Source organism: Micromys minutus (genome assembly GCF_963924665.1).
Source record: "Micromys minutus genome assembly, chromosome: 32".
NCBI classification, from domain to species: domain Eukaryota; kingdom Metazoa; phylum Chordata; class Mammalia; order Rodentia; family Muridae; genus Micromys; species Micromys minutus.
In genome coordinates this window covers 18,559,533-18,576,071 of record NC_137967.1, presented here as the reverse complement: position 1 = coordinate 18,576,071, position 16,539 = coordinate 18,559,533, and the positions used below count along the sequence as shown (strand labels likewise).

The 16,539-nt window shown below is 49.0% G+C and overlaps 1 pseudogene across 1 annotated transcript; it reads right to left on the bottom strand.

Moving 5' to 3' along the window:
- Positions 1-3,523: 3,523 nt before the first annotated feature.
- Positions 3,524-7,506, bottom strand: LOC308413625 (CD177 antigen-like; annotated as a pseudogene). Its single transcript has 5 exons — positions 7,443-7,506; positions 5,175-5,315; positions 4,223-4,408; positions 4,003-4,134; positions 3,524-3,746 (listed from the first exon to the last, which is right to left on the bottom strand). The product of its transcript is annotated as a CD177 antigen-like (transcript).
- Positions 7,507-16,539: the final 9,033 nt, after the last annotated feature.

The window sequence follows — 16,539 nt, the reverse complement described above, 5'->3', positions numbered from 1 at the left end:
AAAAGCTATTTTCAGCAATAAGAAAACTTCTGCCGGAATCACCATCACTGACCTCAAGCTATATTACAAGGCAATTGTGTTAAAAACCGCATGGTACTGGTACAGAGATAGGCAGGTATATCAATGAAACAGAATAGAAGATCCAGAAATGAACTCTCACACATATGGTCTCTTGATCTTTGACAAAGGAGCTGAAAACATTCAATGGAAAAAGGACAGACTCTTCAACAAATAGTGTTGGTTCAACTGTCAGTCAGCATGCAGAAGAATGAAAACAGACCATTTCTTATCTCCTTGTACAAAGCTCAAGTGCAAGTGGATCAAAGATCTCCACATAAAACCCTGTAAACTGAAACTATTAGAAGAGAAAGTGGGGAAAAGCTTAGAACACATAGGCACAGGAAAAAATTTCCTGAACAGAACATCAATGGCTTATGCTCTAAGATCAAGAATCGATAAATGGGACTTTATGAGATTGTTGTTTCTGTAAGGCTAAGGACACTGTCAAGAAAACAAAACAGGAGCCAGAGAGAGACAGCTCAGTGGTTAAGAGCACTGACTGCTCTTCCAAAGATCCTGAGTTCAGTTCCCAGCAACCACATGGTGGCTCACAACCATCTGTAATAATATCTGATGCCCTCTTCTGATGTGTCTGAAGACAGCAACAGTGTACTCACATAAATAAAATAAACAAATAAATAAATCTTAAAAAAAAAAGAAAACAAAACAGCAGCCAACAGACTGGGAAAGGATCTTTAACAATCCCACATCTGATAGAGGTCTAATATCCAATATATACAAAAAACTCAAGAAGTTAAGACTCCAGAGAATCAAACAATCCTATTAAAAATGGGGTACATAGCTAAACAAAGAATTCTCAACTGAGGAATATCAAATGACTGAGAAGTACCTAAGGAAATGCTCGACATAGGAAAATGCAAATCCAAACAACCCTGAGATTCCACCTCACACCAGTCAGAATGGCTAAGATCAAAAACTCAGATGACAGTAGATGCTGGCGAGGATGTGGAGAAAGAGGAGCTCTCCTCCACTGTCAATGAGGTTGTAAACTGGTACAACCACTCTGGAAATCAGTCTGGCAGTTCCTCAGAAAATTGGATATAGTACTACCTGAAGACCCAGTTATTCCACTTCTGGTCATATACCCCAAAGACACTCCAACATATAATAAGACACATGTTCCACCATGTTCGTAGCAGCCTTATTTATAATAGCCAGAAGCTGGAAAGAACCCAGATGTCCTTCAGTAGATGAATGGATACAAAAATTGTGGTACATTTACACAATGGAGTACTACTCAGCTATTAGAAACAACGACTTTACGAAATTTCTAGGCAAATGGGTGGATCTAGAGACTATCATCCTGAGTAAGGTAACCCAGTCACAAAGGAACAGACATAATAAGTAGTCACTGATAATTGGATACTAACCCCAGAAAGCTCCAAATACCCAAGAAACAACTCACAGACCATATGAAGCTCAAAAGAAAAAAAAGGCCAAAAAGTGAAAGCCTCAGTCCTTCTTATAAAAAATAAATAAGTCTACAGCACCCTCTCAGAGTGGGGTACACCTAGACCTTAAATCATTAATAATTCAAGAGCTAAGAATGTATGTAGCCTTGTGGCAAAACTTGGTACTTAAAAACCATTATGTTTAAACTTTACACACCAAGAAAACTTTGACTATTTTCATGTTCCGTTTAGTTTTATATGTACTTTATGCTTATTGTAACAAGTAAGCTTTCAATGAATACGATCAAACCTTTAAAAAAAATCAAGTACTGACAAAAATATATTTATATAGTTTTATGCAAAAATGCTTTTAAAATGTGTACATTTATCTGTTTTTTTAAAATAACGGTGTTTAATTAAAAAAATAATAATAAAATGGCTACATAAGTTTAACTCGTTGTTCCTGGTTACCGGGATCTAGGATTTCACTCAGTGAGGAAAAAAGAAAATGTATCCGTGTCTTCTGTGCCTGGGCTCAATACAGGGTCTCTGGTCTGGGAGACCAGTAGAGTGACTGAAAAGAAGTTGATATTTTTTATGGAGGGTGAGAACCACCCCAACAATGTGTTCTGGCTGAGAACGATCAGAGAGGGCAGGAAGCAGCACCAGTCCCCCATCATCAGGACCTGCACCGAGAGAAGGGGTGGGAGCAGAGGGAACCGAGCTGGAGGCGCAGGGACGAAATCCCCACAAGGAGGAGGGGGGCTCTCAGCCTCCTCCCTGACAGAGACTAGATGCTGTGTCTTCAGGTTTCATCCTGCTCTGTTCAGTGTTAGCTCTGCTCGGCCCGGACCACTTTCACCTTCCGTTTTAACTGTGTCCCTCGTCTCCTTCTCTCTCTCACTGTATTTCTTTCTTTCCAAAGCTGAAACGCATCGCAAGGGATTATTTCTGGTTCCCTGGCAGCAAATTCACCCGGAATTGCTCTTTCTAGCCAGGATTAAGTTGTGGGATCCAGAGATCCCTCTTTAGTGAAAGAAGGCTGATGCCCATTCGTGAACCCCAGGGATTTCGTCAGCGGATGGTGCCCGCTTCTCCTCCTTCCGCCAGCAACAACGTTTGCAGAACTTCTGCAAACAAAAAATCATTCCTTCGACTCTGCCTGCCCCATTATCTAAGATTCGATTAATCCTCCGGCCCTTGTGTGTGCAGGATTCCTAGCAGTTCCGCACCTTCAACCCATTTCTCCCTTCTCCTTTTCCTTTACAAAATTCTCCGTTCTTGGCAACACTAAAGAGTGTCCGCGCTCTCTTACCGGGCCGAGGTCAACTGACATGGCCACAAGGAATTAAAACAGGCCAGGTGGAAGGTCCACAGCAAGACTGGGGCTGGGACCATTTTACTGAGACCAATCGGATTAGTTGTACCTTCATCAGAACACAATGACAATTGCCAAAGGGTCAATACAAGTAGGCAGTTGTCAGGATACAACGAAGTTTGCAAGCCATGTAAGGCACAGAAAATTACTGTCTAAGATTGTCCTGCCAGGCTTCCATACTTTCTGACTACTCTGGGAACATACAGAGAAAAGCAAATTAGCCTGATGCTCCACTGCCTCTGGAAGCACATCGGTCCCTCAGGAACTGGAAGCCATTTTGTGCCCCAGGAGTCACGGACACTAACCTGGAAGATGTGTGGCTATTAAGGCAGCTAGGCCAGGCCAAATGTCATGGTTCCCTGCACACATCTTAGCAGAGAGTCTCTTAATGGACCCCACCGTGCCCTCATCGCCTCACACGGAGACACCCTGTATCTGGAGAAACAACAGCAACTTTATTTTTCCACGTGTGATGGGTTCATGGTTGTCTGCTCTGGAGCAGGGCGGGTTCAGTGGCTGCCACATCTAAGCATGAGGAGGCAGAGGTGTGGGGGTGAGGGATGAGGGCACCCGACAGCACAGGCCACACTGCCCAGTCTCAGGTCTTTGGGTCATGAGTCAGGAGGGCTGGCTATGGGTGGCCAAGAGGGATTAAGAATGGCTGGAAATGGGTTCAGCAGAGAAAACAAATCCCTGCACACAAAGGCTGAGGAGAGCCGAGAGTCCTAACATCCAGGCCAGAAGGATGCTCGGGACAAGTACAGGTGGGAATGAATTGCTATTTAGATGAGCGATTTCCAGTGCGGAGAAGACCCCAATTGAAGTTTGGCTTTTAAATAGGTTTTTGACCGACAAGGGGATGCATCCATCGAGGCTAAAGACAGCTTTGATCCCACCTGCAATACGAAGATGGGGTCAGGGCCAAAGGGTGTAGAGGGACACTTTAGTCAACTTGAAAAACAAAACACAACAACAATGACAACAATAAAAAATGACTCATGCCCAATAGTTCAGACTCCGGCCCTCCTCCCTTGAACGAAGGAGACTCAGTCCAAGTCCTAAATTCCTCCACCAGACCCAGGAGGCAGCTGCACCACCACTTCTCCTGAGGCCCTGGCCCATGGCCCTGGGAATGCAGCGCTCCTGACTTACCTCCTTCTATTTTTGTGTCACTCAGGTAGCAATTAGTGCCCTTAGGACAGAAGACAAAGGTGGAGTGCTGAGAGCAGGAACCCTGAAACTGCAAGCAGACAGGACACTTGATGGTTCCCAGATCAGAGGAATCTGAGGAGGGAGAAGGGGGCGCTGTAGAGCAGGCTCTCAGCTGCAGCCACAGGCTGTTCCTCAAGGGCTGGATCCCTGAGTCACATACCTGCAAGTGACAGGGAGTCAAGGAGGACACGGGTGCTGTTGGCATCGTTGCACAGGTTAGTGACACAGAAGTTGACATAAGAGGCGGCCACTATTCCAGGTCCTCTGGAAAACACCTCTACACTTTGGCCTGTCTTACTCTCAGCTTTGCTGCAGCCTTTGCTCGCCAATATGAGAGATTCATTACCTAAGGGGTACCAGAGTGAAATCAAGGTATAGAAAGAAAAGATGGCAAGAGCTAAGAGTCCAGTTCTTGGGTCCCTGGATGCTCCCACTTAGGGACAGTATAATCCCCAGTGACAACAGGAAAGATCATGATCTCAGTCGGCCACACACTGAAGTCTAAACCTGGCTCCCTCTGCTCTGCCCTGGCAGATCCTGTGACCAGCCCCTCCACACAGTCTCCCCTGAGCCTCTGCACCGTGCTGCGGCCTCACTCTGACCAGCATCTCTTCTACCCGCTGGGTTTCTCTCCACACTCTGCCCTTCACACCACACTCGGCTCCCTGTGCTCTCTCTCTCCTTCCCACTTGCCTGCAGAGCTGGAGAAGGACTCGGGTTAGCAGAACCGACACAGGCACTCCACATGTATCCTTCCTTCTGTCCATCTGTCCATCCACCCTTCCCTCTCCCTCCCTCCCTATTTCTTCATTCTTCCTGGGCCCTGAGTCTCCTCTAGTCCAGGCTGCTCTTGAACTCCCTATGCTGCTGTAGATGAAGTTGACTGTCTGCACCCACAGCCCCAGGCTGGCATTACAGGCACCCAGCACCACACCCAGTTCATGTGGTACAAGGGTTCAAGCCCAGGTTTCCTTATATACCCCATCACAGCTCAGCAGAACGAGGCAGCACAGAGACACAAGATCCCATACTTAAGGGGAGGAGGGCAGAACTACAGGGCAGAGAATCCTGGCCCGGTGTGGAAATGTGTCCCTCCAGCTCAGACTACACACCTACATCTAGGAGCAGGAGTGTCTCCTGACATATCTCATAAGGGGTAGCTTTAATGGTCCCAAATACTTTCCATTCCATTGCTGTCTCAGTGAAGCCACTGCCAAATTTCACCATGATTCCCTTGTGACAGGTCAGAGTACCTGTGGAGAGAAAATCCAGGGATTATGGCAGTCAGGGAGCCCACCATGTCTGTCCCTGCAGCTTCTGCTGTACGGGAGGCCACTGCATTCTGAACCATACTCCGGGATCATACAGAATGGCTGTGACATCCCTGTCTTGCATTACGGTGGGACTCAGAACTCATTACTTCCACGATCTCCCACTGTTCTTGGTAAACCCTAGAGGTGGGCTGGCTATTTACCTCATATCTGAGCTGCTTCACCCCTGCAAACCAGACCTGGTCTCTCTCTGCTCCACCCCACCCAAACCCTCCCCATCCTGTTCAAAGGTGGTTCCTTTCCCACAGTTGCTCCGGCTGCAGTTCTGCCCCCATTCTCATTCATTCTTTCTCTGCAGCCCATGTTGCAGTTCTCAGGAAACCCCGTGACTGAATGCAGTCTCTGCAGATCCTGAGCACTGTCCCCACATGCCTGTGCAAAGTGACAGCGGGGCCTTTCCCTGCCTGTCATGGATTTCTCTGATCCCCCTTTCTTCTCCTTCACTGTATTTACCCCTTAGAAGCCAATGGGTCTTCATCAAAGGTTAGTTATTCATGTAAGGCCTGTTAGAAACTCTAAGAAGCCCTGATAAGGCAGAAACTTCAGGGAGGCCCTATCTACCTCATAATACAATTCTCTTCAAGAGCTGAAGCAATGTCTCAGTGGTTCAAATGCTCACTGCTCTTCCAAGTGCTCAGTTTGAACCCAGAACATATGAACATATGCCCTCATGCAGGCAGAGACTGACAGACAGACAGACACATACCCCCATACATAATTTAAAATAACAAAGATACATCTAAACACTTCTGAGTTCTTAGAATAGTCCCCAGGATTCTGTGTGACTCAGCCTTCCTATGAATTCATGTACTCATCCCCTCTTTTTAAAAAGTTTGTGATACATATGTATGTACAGAAAACTTAGTGTATATTTAACCCAGTTTAATGGCGAGTTCTTTAGCCTTTGCCTTTTCCAACCTGGCAACATTGCCTCCCTAGTGGCGGCGGGTCTCATCATATCTGTCATTGTAATTGGTCCTAATAGCTTCCACCAGCTTAGCCAGAGCACGCTTGTCTTCTGAGTTAACCTGTGTGGAGGCAACAGTGGTGCATGCCTTCCTGTGGACCAGGCGCCCCAGCCTGACCTTTCCCTTGATGATGCAGTAGGGCACCCCCATCTATCAACACAGGGCAGGAAGGTAAACCACCAGCTCAATGGGTTCTACATCATGGGCAAACACCACCAGTTAAGCCTTCTTGTTCTCCATCAAGATGGCGACTGTATTGACTCCTGCTCGGAGGACAGATGGTCTTTTAGTTGGGACGTCCCCTTTGCCAGCAGCTTTCTTCTCAGCACGGGCCAGTAGCCTTTGCTTCTTCTCTTGTTTTGTCTCTGGCCTGCACTTGTGGGAAGCTTAAGCAGCTGGGTAGCTGTTTGCCTGTCCAGGGCCTGGGTGAACTGGTTAATGGCAGGAGGTACTTTGAGCCGCTTATAGAGGATGGCTCTTTGCGACTGCAGCCTGATGTACTGTGGCCATTTTGTGAAGCATGTTAAATTTCTCTTGGGCCTTTTTTCAAACAAAGGATTGTCCACCTTTTTGGCCTTCTGCTTCTTGACGACAGCAGGGGCTGACAACCTTCTTCCCCTTGGCCTTCTTTCCTATGGGCATCTTGCTTGGCTGGAGGAGAGAGCATACACATCCCCTCCTGTCCCTATGTCCCTGGTACAGCCCTGCAGACAAGGGGTCACTGCACAGGGTCTGGGAAGATAAGGAGGATGAGACACACTCTAGTGTGACAGAAGAACTCAGGAGAAGACAAGAAGATGAGGAAGGCAGGAGACAGTATGCTGGGCACCCATTATTGACGATGGAACAAGGGACCTGTAATCTTTGATTTCCTGTCTGAAAATGTGGGCAGGGTGCTGGTCTCCAGTGGGTAGGAGAGCTAGGTGTCGCCACACACGAGGTCCTTCTCAGGCCTTTGCACATGGCCTCCTCCTCCCACGTGCAATTGCTCTTTCCTCCGATCTGCTCAGAGACACTAGTGAAATGCAGAGCCTCCTGACACTCAAACGATGATGTGCCAACTGCTCTTCTACCTCCTCACCTGAGCAGGGGAAGAAGCCCAGCAGGGACAGGAGCAGGAAACAGTGGATGCGGCAGGCTCCCATGGCTTCTCTGAGGCTGGGAAGAGCTGATCAGGACCTGGGAACTAATGGTGGAGAAGAGAAAATTCAGCCAGACAGAGGGGGGTTAATCCTTGTTTTCTAGCCAGGGATACTTCCAGGGAACCTAAGACAATGGGCCCAGGAGCCCTCTGAGTTAAGCCTCAATCAGGACTTCAAATCCCAAGCAGAACCTTCTCAAGGTCTCAGCATCTCTGTCCTCAGGCCCCAGCTCCACCACAACCACAACGGGAATGCTGAGGCCCTAGGAAGGTGGCATTTACGTTCCATTCTCACAGACCCAACACCCCAGGACCTAGGATTTAATCACCCAATTTCCATCTTCAGGCCCCAGAGAACAATCCTCAGCTCTGAGTCGAAGGGGTGCAATCCCCGACCTCCTCCTTCATTCACGGGTGGTCAGACCCCAGATGCTTCCCTTAGACACAAAGTCCAGAACTGAGCACTCTCCAAAGACCCAGGAAACAAACCCATTGAAAGCAAAGCTCTCCTCTCTCAGATTAGACTGCCCAGGTCTGAATTCTTCCTCAAAACTAAGACTTCAGTACCCATTTTCCCTGCATCAAACAGTCCTTCATGCCCTAGCCCCCCTCTCACTGAAGACCCCGGTAGGCCCCTTCTTCTCCCCAGCTCTTTCTCACTGGCTTTTTTTCTTAGGGCTGGGTGAATTGGTCTCTTACGGCACTTCTTCTGCTTAAGTAGCAAATTCTTGCGGGCTTCAGAATATGGTTGCCAGAAACTCGGGCTTGTATGTCACTTCAGTTGTGCTCTGCGCATGCGTGACTGCTGTCTGGCGCACAGAGAGTGGCAACCTCTGCGGAGGAAGACAGTTGAAGTCCCATTTGTTGACAAGTTCATCACATACTTTGATTGGATAAGCTTGATTGGATTGCTGTATCTCATTGGTCCCCAGAGAAGCCAATTACAGAACGCTATAGAAGGTGCGCATGCGTAGAAGATGAGTGTTCTGCAATGGTCAGTGGCGGTTGCTGCTGAGGTCATCCTCCAATCCCAGGGTCACATGGTATCTAGGAGGGCTCTGTGGGGAACGCCCTTTGACCTGTCACTGGAGATGCTTCTAGGTGACGACACTGATCACCATCACAGATGTTTACTGTCCTCAGTCCCGGGAGGATGCCCATTGTGATTAGACATGGATGTCAATTCTTTTATTACATTTTATTTTGTGTGTTTGTGTGTAGATACATGTGTGTCAAGGGTCACATGACAGAAGACAATTTAGCGAGTGAGTTTACTCCTTCTCCCGTTTTATGTGTCATGAATCAAACGCAAGATGTCAGGTTTGGTGACAGGTATCTTTGGGTCTTTAGTCACCTTGCTGGTTCTTGCCACTTTTTTTATAAATATAAATATAAATATATCCATTATATAACGTCATCAGTTTCATTACAAAGTTTTTCTAAGTACATATAGTAATAATTTTTTAATACTATTTCTTGAGACAGTCTCCTAGCCCGGGAGGGCCTTGAACCCTCTATGTAGCTGAAAATGACCTTGTACTTCTGATCCCTCAGACCCAGCTTCCTGAGTCCTGGGTTTAGTGGCACCATTTACACAGCAGAGGGATGGAAGCCAGCGCCCTGCATGCCAGGCAAGCACAGTCCAGCTGAGCCCCAGCCTGGGCTCTTGGTTCCTGTCACTATTACCCTCCCACGTGCCCAACAGCCTTTTCCTTTCCTGTCCTTCCCCTGTCTAGGTTCCACACAAAGGGGGTCAGGTGCGCCCTCTGTCTTTCTGACTCTGGCTGATTCTGTGTCACACAGTGGCCTCCTGTGTATAATGGCGGCTCAGGACAGCTCCTCACACAGCGCGCTGTCTTCATCTGCTGCTGGACTCGCTGCTGTGCTGAATGTGCAGTGACCATCGAGGGCAGGCGGGCGTCCCCCGGGCACACAGAGTGCTGATGCTTTGCTCTGTGGCACAGCAACACTTGGGGTTCGGAGGGGATCACGCTGTTTCACACGGCTGCCTGCTCCTTGCTGGGAGGGAAGGAGGCATCGATCTTGGGACAGTATTCTGTGAGTTATCACATGCGGTAAATATATACGATGTTGTGTGTTAATATGTATTTTATCTTTATTATGTGTATGAGTGTTTGCCTGCATGTGTGTCTGTGCACCACATGTGTGCCTGACGCGTGCAGAGGCCAGAAGAGGGCACTGGAGCCCCTGGAACTCGAGTTAGAATAGGTTGTGCCAGTCAATGTCCAGGTTCTGTGGGGCCATCTGAGGCTACTGTAGACTGTGAGGTTGGCCCAGGATGTAGATGTCAAGGGAACATCTGGGCTGGGGCTGGGGCTGGTGTTACTGGAGTAGTCTGTAGTTGATTTGAAATCTGTTGGGACAGAGAGATTAGGGACAGAAGGTAAAATTAAGGATTTTAAGGGAGGAAATTTTTCTTGGATGTACCGTTGAAACTTTTAGGTTCATGGTCCTGTTAGTCGGGAGGAGGCGTTTCAAAACCAGGCAAAGGGGGAGAGATCCGACCCTTCGGGATAGGAAATGGGTAGGAAAACTTTCCTGGGATTCTGTTGGTAATGGGTGTTTGGCCGTCGTTTGGTAGAGGAAAAGGAGGAGGGTGAGAAGAGCCGTGAGATTTGTTTTGTTGGGAACGGTTGGCAGCAGGGAGTGGCTGGTCTTGAGAGTTCAGGCTCCGGAGGGGAAGGGTCTCTGCACTAAGCAGGGCTTAGGAGAGTCTCCTGTGTTGAAGGAGGGTGAGGTGTGTTGTTGTCTGATTTATGGAGGGAGCAGGGTACCCTGCAGAGAAGTGGGGTGAGTCGTGGGGAATGAAGAGGCAGCTTGGTGGGCTGCTAGGTCAATGTGGTTATTGTCTTTATTGATAACGAGGGTGTGGTGTGGATGTCTGCCAGGAAGGAGCTGCCATGGTATAAAAGGCATAGGCAGGACCATTCTGTAGTCAGTTGCCTGGACTTGCCTTGTTTTGAAGTGGGGGAAGAAGCATCTGGGACAGAAATGGATGCTGCCAATGAGAATGTGTGGTGGACAGTCCCTAAAACCTTTGAGTTTATAAAGAAGTTTCTCATAGATGCTGACCAGGAACAGCTTATATTCGGTCATGAGGACATATACCTGTGAACCACTGAGGAACACAGGACACCTTCATTCAACTGGAGAAATGGTTCACAGCCTCAGGCAAGACTCAGGTCACTGTGGTTGGACCTGTCAGATCACAGCTGTGGATGATGGATGTGATCCGGAGTATTACTAGCCAGGAAACTTCCCACCAGGTCCGAGGCCTAGAGATGTTGGATCTTGTCCGAAACCAGCCTCTGACCAGAGGTGACTTGGATGCCTCCCTCAGAGTGCAGGCATATACCTTGTGACGTCAGGATGATAGGCCCCACCTTGGACTGATCTCCCCCGGGAAACTAGGATATGAGAATTTTCACCAGCGTTGAAGAGAAGCTCAAAGGCCATTCAAGGGACTTGACATAGTGCGCTGTCCTGTCACTCAGGCACATGTCTGACGGAGGTCTACTAAGCATAAGCCAGTTGTGTGATGGCAAACATCTAATAAAACAAGTTACCTAGTTTAGGCAGAAGTAGCTAGCAGCCCCTCTTGCATATGAGAGGCATCTTAGTTAGGGTTTCACTGCTGTGAACAGACACCCCGACCAAAGCAACTCTTATAAGGACAACATTTAATTGGGGCTGGCTTACAGGTTCAGAGGATCAATCAGTCCATTATTATTAAGGTGGGAACATGGCATCATCCAGCCAAGAATAGTGCAGGAGAAGCTGAGAGTTCTACATCTTCATCAGAAGGCTGCTAGAACAAGACTGGTTTCCAGGCAGCTAGGGTGAGGATCTTAAAGCCCACGCCCAGTGACACACCTACTCCAACAGGCCACACCCACCCAACAGGCCACTCCCACTCCAACAGGCCACCCCCACCCAACAGGCCACTCCCACTCCAATAGGCCACCCCCACCCAACAGGCCACACCCACTCCAACAAGGTCATGCCTCCCAACAGAGGGAGGAGGTTTTTTTGAGAATTCTGGGCAGATTGTATAGGATCTGGGGAACACTGAGGCAGAGGGATAAGACAGGCAAGGAACGTGAGTGATGAGGCTGTCGTTTGGAGGGATTGAATCTGAGACGTTGGAAGGAATGGGAGCCCCTTGGTTCAGAGGTGACCAGAGCGCCAAGAGTGTATGAACAAAGATGTTGTCTGTGGATGGGGCAGCCTGGGCTAGGAGAGGTAAGAAACAGGGACAAAGGTTGGTCTAAGAAAGTGTTTATGTGTTCTGAAAGGCAGAGGGCTGGAGCTGAAGGGAGAAGCACTTTAACTTTTCTGGGATTGGGAGGGAGGAGGTGGTCCAGAAGCATTTTGGTATAGGCAGTGTATTAGAAGTGAATATTTAGGGAGGAAGCTGGCCTTGAAGCAGAGATAAGCGGAGGTGGGCAGGGTTGTCTAAAGTGATGCGTTTATGGGTTGGAGTGGGAGAAAAATTAAGACAGGTGACTTGGGGAGAAGAGAACTGTGCTTTGGAAGGTGAGGTCTGGTAACTCCTGGAACTGAAGAGGTCGAGGAGCGACTGTCAGATGGGCTAGCAGAGAAGGAAGGATTGCAGGCGGGAGGTCTACATACTGAAGCAGGCGGCAGGGTAAAGGAGGAAGGCAGGCCAGGGCTGTAGGAATGCCTGGCCAAAGAGTTGGGGGACTGTCTCCGAAGCCTTGGGGGATTGTAGCCCAGGTTAGCTGTCAGGATTTTTGAGTGTTAGCCCATCCATGTGAAGGCAAAATGGTCTTGGGCATGCGAGCAGGTTCTGTTGGCTGCTTTGACTGTTACTATGGGAGTACTGTCCGATGAGGGGGTGGAGCATAGGAAGATGGGTTTGAGGCCCAGCAGAGGCTGGTTAACGGTAGGGAGCATTGGGGTTTGTAGATGTAAGCAGGAGGGGCTTTGAGTGTGGTGTGTAGCAAGAGAAGGCGAGGCGGTACCCGTAGAATGGGATCCGCTAAAGAAGTGGACATAGGGCGTGGGAGGCTTTAGTTTTTGGAGCATGTGCAAACAGGAAGTGTGCAAACAGGGGGCGTGTGCAAACAGGGGGCATGTGCAAACAGGGAGCGTGTGCAAACAGGGGGCGTGTGCAAACAGAGGCTGAGAAGAAGGAGGGGAGGGCCATACAGGAGCTTTGGGAGCGGTTGTTGGGGCTGTGACAGTTCTGGAGAGGATATCCTTTCCTAGTCAGGGAACAGAACATGAGGGAGTGAGGAGGCTGGCACGGGAGGAGGGAAAAGCTTGAAGGGAGGAAGTTAAGGAGGGTTCTGGAGGGATAAAGGGTCCAGGTTTGTATTAAAGCAGGGCCTTTGTAAGGGGAGGGACTGAGGGACGTCCAGAGTTGTCCTGGGATGTTTCTCGGCTTTGCGTATCTTCAGTTACTTCCTCAGACCCACAAACCCCTTAAGCCTTCATGTTTTCAGACTTTGCTTGACTTTCTTACACCCACAAAACCTAGCTGTGTCTTTGCGTCCTTAGACCTCTATAACTTGCATCTTTCGTGTTTGCCTTGACCTACGTAACGTACCTGTCTGCTCCTTACGGCCTTTAGAAACTCCAGTCTTAATGGAAGCCCGTCAGCGAGGCAAACCGTGCCTACTCCTCCGTTGTCATTCAGACCCAGACCAGGGGATTTTTTTTCCTGTAGAGGGAGAACTTGGGAAGACTGGCCTCACTTTGACCAAAGCAGAGTATACAGCAGCCAACCCAAAAATGCCCAAAAGGTTTGTGCAGGTTCCCGGAGGCAGGTGAAGCACGGGGCAGTTCAGCCCAGTGGTTACTGCGCCTGCAGTTTCAGGTGGAGTGACCAGTGAGGTGTTCAATCTGCTTTCCTTTGGAGATTTTAACTGCTTTTTTGTTGGGGGGGGGGAGGGGAATCTCTGTTTATTGTGGGAAGGTTTGTTTTGAACATTTTAAAATGCCGCATTTAGCAGATCTCTGAGGAATTTGAGGACCAAGGTATGTTTACACCTGATCTTAGGTTTAGTCCTGAGAACACATACGAGGGGCCGAATAAAGCTCATTCTGGTAAATAAATCATGACTGTAAGTATCGTTCTGAACACACTAAAGAATGTGATTACTTGTAAGGCGACTATTTTTTATTGGAGACTCTATTTACATTTGAAATGTTATCCCCTTCGCCCACCCCGTTCCCCTCCCCCTCCCCCCACTTGTCTTCAGGAAGGTGCACTAGCTCCCAGTCACCCTCTCCACCCCAGTGCCTTGGCTTCCCCCACATTGGGAAAAGTTCCCTCTTTGAACCAAAGGCCTCTTCTCACATTGATGCCAGACCCTGCCATTCTCCGCTGCATATGCAACCGGAGCCATGGGCCTCTCAACGCGTGCTCGGTGGTTGGCGTTCTAGTCCGTGGGCGCTGTGGAGGGTTTGGTTGGTCGACAATGTTGTTCTTCCCATGAGGCCGCAACGCCCTTCAGCTCCTCCATTCATAAGGTGACTATTAACCTGCATGTCTTAATCATCTTTACCTGTTTTTAATAAGTTAGTACAGCTTTATCCTTCTTAACTTTGAGCCTTAAACTCTGAGTTGACAATTTGATTGGCGATCCTTTAGCGTCAAAATGAACCATAATTGCAGCCAGCAAATTTTTACCATTACAGAATATCACACTTTTTTTTTTTCTTTTACATGATTCAGTTTAAGCTGTGGGCAGTGTTAGGACAGGAAAGGGTTAAGTTGGGAAAGTGTCATTGGGTCCAGGGAGCCTGTGTGAATTAGACTGTAGATGTCTACAGCGAGGATGGGTGGGGTTGGAGGATGGAGGGGGGATTTGGTTTCAGATGGGGAGCCCTTCAGGGCGGTGGGTGCAGGGTGGGCTGAAGTGGGGCGTCGCAGTAGCTCAGAAGCTGCAGTTCCGAGTGGACTGCAGGAAAGGTGTGCGTTTGTTTAGAATTTGGTTGCTGGAAAGGGAAAAAGTGAACTTGAGCATGGGGTTGCTACGGCTCAGTGCGCATGAGCACTGACTTCTCCCGGCCAGGGCTGGACTGCGTGGCGCACGGTGGGCGGGGCGGATTGGCAGTGGAGGCGCCGGCCTTGGAGGAAATCTGGAGAGTCCTGGGATCTGGGGTGGGAGCAGGAGGAAAAAGCTGGTGGCTGCCATGCCTCTGTCCAGCAGCGGTCAGCAGCAGCAGCTACGGCTGTGGTCACGGCCCGGGTGGCGGGCACAGGGGCGTGGCCTCGGCAGTGGTGGCCCAGAGGGGTTGTGTAGCTGCGGAAGTGGTGGCTGTGGCCTGGGTTGTAAAGCCGACAAGGCGGGCTGCATGGGTAGCATGCTCCTGCGGTAGGGGCTGGTCTGTGCTGGCTGACTGGGCACAGGGTGGGATTGTGCTGTGACTCCTAGCCACGTCAGGGTGAAGGCGGAGCAACTGCTGGGAACAGGAAGCTGGGCAGTCAGGAGTTCTGCAGCTCGCAGGGGTTTCAATAGGACAAGAAACAGTGTATGTGAAACAACAGAGCGTAGAAAAAAGTCCAGAGAGTGTGGGAGTCACACACAGGGCTTGGAGCATGCAGAAGAGAAAGCAGAGCCACACTCAAGTGCAGAGTTATTCTCAGGTGCCAAAGCCTAGGGTTAATATTTTGAGTATGGGTTTTCTGGGTGGAGGAAGCTATTCCCATCACCAGTGGAGGCTGATGGCCAAGGTCGAGAGACAGGTGCCCCATGAATCAATCTCGAGAGGCCAGAAGGAGATCTCTGGGAACAAGGATTACCCAGGTTTCATCACCAAGGGAAAAGACATAGTTGTCCCTTGAAGAAATCCAGGACCTGTCAACGGGGGTTTTGGAGGGGAGAGGGGCTCCGGATTCTGGCCGGACAGCCGCCAAAAGTGTAAGGAAGGCTTGCCAACCACACAGCGCTGAACAGCATGTGCTTCTAGGAAGTGTAGGAATACAAAGAGCTTAGGGGGAAAACTTACTAGCAAGCCACTTGCGCACACGCATTCTGTAGGCTGAATCCAAGCTACAGCAACAACGAAAGGATTGGCATCTGCTCAGGACATCCCAGATCTCAGCACAAAGGAGAGTTATTTGCCCCAGAGGGTCAAAAGGGCAGGGAATAAGAGACAAAGACAGGAGATAGAGGACAGGGGAGAGAGGGGGAAGGGGTATTTGTCCTGAATGGGGAGGGCCTGCCTCTGGATGAAGAGAGAGAGAGGTGACCCATAGGAAAATGGCAGTTTATAAAGGTACAGGGAGGAAACTCTGTGTTAGGATGGGGTGTTTAATTTTGATTGGGTATGTGAATTAGGTGAGCCAAAGGGGGCTTTTCCACGTCAACACCTTGACAGCTGGACCTTGGTAGTCAACCTTGGGGTAAGGAAGTGTCCAAATAAGGGAAGAGACCTTGGTGGCTAGATTGAGGAATGCAACCTAACAGTTTTTAGCAAGGCAGATGGATTAGGGGAGAAGGGCAAGGCCTGCCAGAGCCATGTCTGCCATGCTTGGGACAGCCTAGAGTCCCTTCATTAGAGACAGACTGGAATCCTGCGTACACAACACATAGCAGACAGACTACAGACAACCGGGATAGACAAGACAGAGAGTTCAAACTCTCACTCTTGGTCTAAACTCCTCTGAGCGGAAAATCTTTCGATTCTTGAGTGTGGGCCGGATACAGCCAGTTGCCTTTCTTTTAAACATACTTTAATTGCATTGGTACTTGATTCTTAATACTGTCTGTGTTTAGAAACTAGCTTCCATTTCTCAGGAAACTTTAATGTCAACTCTCATGGACTGAAACCACCTCCAGCATACCACTGTCTACACCCCAACCAGAAAGAACCAGATCGAACAGGAATTAAGGGGTACAGTTTTCTCCTATGCATAAAGACCCCAACCCATTCTGCCCATTCTAGGACCTAAAAATATCTCACCATACCTAAAAATATCTTTCCCATCCCCCCCCCCCATACGTCACTAAACACTTTCTGTCTGAAGAGTATTGAATTCTAC